This window comes from Monoraphidium neglectum (genome assembly GCF_000611645.1).
Source record: "Monoraphidium neglectum strain SAG 48.87 unplaced genomic scaffold scaffold01262, whole genome shotgun sequence".
Lineage (NCBI taxonomy): Eukaryota > Viridiplantae > Chlorophyta > Chlorophyceae > Sphaeropleales > Selenastraceae > Monoraphidium > Monoraphidium neglectum.
Genome location: NW_014012366.1, coordinates 13,006 through 15,043, shown reverse-complemented (window position 1 = coordinate 15,043; position 2,038 = coordinate 13,006).

Below are 2,038 nucleotides of genomic sequence, written 5' to 3'. Positions count from 1 at the left end.
CTTAAACCTCTGCTTAAAGTCTGCAGCGCGGGGTGCATCAAGTGCATCAGCAGTTGGTGCAGAGCGCAGGCGCTCTGCTCGGCGGCGGGGTGCGACCGCCGAGCGCGGGCACAGCGCGCTCACAGAGGAGCCGTTGGCGGGTGACAATTGCGTTCTATACCGCCTAAAACGACAGATGCAGCGCCAATCAGGAGAACGCGCGGGGTGCAGCGAGTCCAACCCATCCGTCGGTGCATCTTGCCCACCTGTGCCCCAGCCGAGCTCCCCCTCGACCGTCGCCGTTGCGGTCTCCATCACAGCTTTGCATATTGCCGCGCGCCTTCTGGCCACCACTGAGCAATTGCGGGACGGCAGACGGGGATGCCGACCCACACACCGCACTTGCCGACCGAGCATGTCTGCACGTTATATTTGCACTTTATAGCAAGAACTTAGCGTCGCCAGGCACTATGGCCGGCTGCGCGGCCACCAACGCTGGATGTGAGTTTTCGACCTGAGAGAGGCAGGGCAATGGAGCGGAGCGCGTTGCGCAGGGACGATTGAAATAGGGTATAGTCAACCTTGCTGAAGGTTGTGTCACTGCAGCAGGAAGCAGGGCGCACGTCGAAGCGGTGCGCAAACCTGCACAGGTGCCGAGAGCGTTCGATATCTTCGTTGATGGAGCGCCTCGCCCATGCCGGGTGCGCCTTGCGCTCCAGCGGGGCTGAAGAGGTGAGTTTTCTATACTGTCACATGTGCGCGCACGATGCTGGGGCAGCTGAAGGATCCGTCCCTTGATCCCACGCTGCCCCCGCATCCAACACTGGGGTTGACTTGCCTGCCAGAATGGACTGATCCGCTGCCACCTCCCCGCAACCCCAAGTACCCTTCCACGACCCCAGAGGACCCCCATAAAGGTGCCACTTTCAATGCTTGAGCGCCCGTGCAGGCGTCAGACGTGAAGCTCAAGCTTGCCGTCTGGGCCCGATCGCACTTGATTCCAGGGGCCGCTGGCGCCACCGGGTTGTCCACCACAGTGATCAGCACATTCAAGATCATGCAGAGCATACGGCGATCATCGGGTCTGCAAGCTTAATCTCGCCACACAACCGCTGCGACCCCCACACGGATTATGACAGAGCGCCATGCTGCTGAGCTGCACAGCAGTCAACGCGGGCATGGCTGCAGTTGGAATGCCGCCACAATCCAGACAAGGCACGTTTCGACTGACTGAAAACTCCTCACAGGATATGATTCTATCTCTGCGACAAAGCCGGCTTGATCGAGATCTGCACCGCGCAAAGTCCTCTCAACATCGCGATCAGGTAGCGTGCTCGCCCCTCCATTGGAACAATGAAATGGGCGCTTGTCACCGGAGGTAAGTGCACAGTGACTGCATGACAGTGACTGGTCCCATTTCACCGGCATGCATGCGGCGCCGCTGGAGATGGCCTGCAACCTACAGGGCCTGCCGCGCAAGCCAAAGCCCCCCATTTAAATGGCCCCACAACGCAGCCAACCGTGGTCTTGGGCTCGCGGTGTGTCAGCAGCTCGTGGCCCGCGGCAAGCCCGTGATTGTGACTGGGCGCGACCTGTCAGCTGGGGCAAACGCCGTGGACGGGCTCAGACTGGAGCGGCCGGGCGCCAAGGTGAAGCCAGCATGCCTCCCCAAGAAAGATTGGGTGAGGTGTCACACCCCTGCCACCACACGTGCGCACGTTGACACACGCGCTCTCTGGCTGTCACTGTTCCCCGCCAGGTGGAGTTGCTGCAGTATGATGCGACCAGCCCCCTCAGCAGGCAGCAGCTGGCAGCGGCCGTGGCAGAGCGCTTTGACCAGCAGATCGACCTGCTGGTGGGAGAATCAGGGGTGGTTTCGGCCTGGACTCTGGAGTTGGGGGGTCGCTCTTGATGTTTGCACCTGGACACTCAACTCACGGTCATGCACATCCTGCTCAGAGTGGTGGCCGTGCTTGTCCTGGTGGACCCCCTCCCCTCGTCACCCTCCACCCGCCCCCAACAGGTTGTCAACGCGGGGGTGTACAAGACGCAGTGGCGG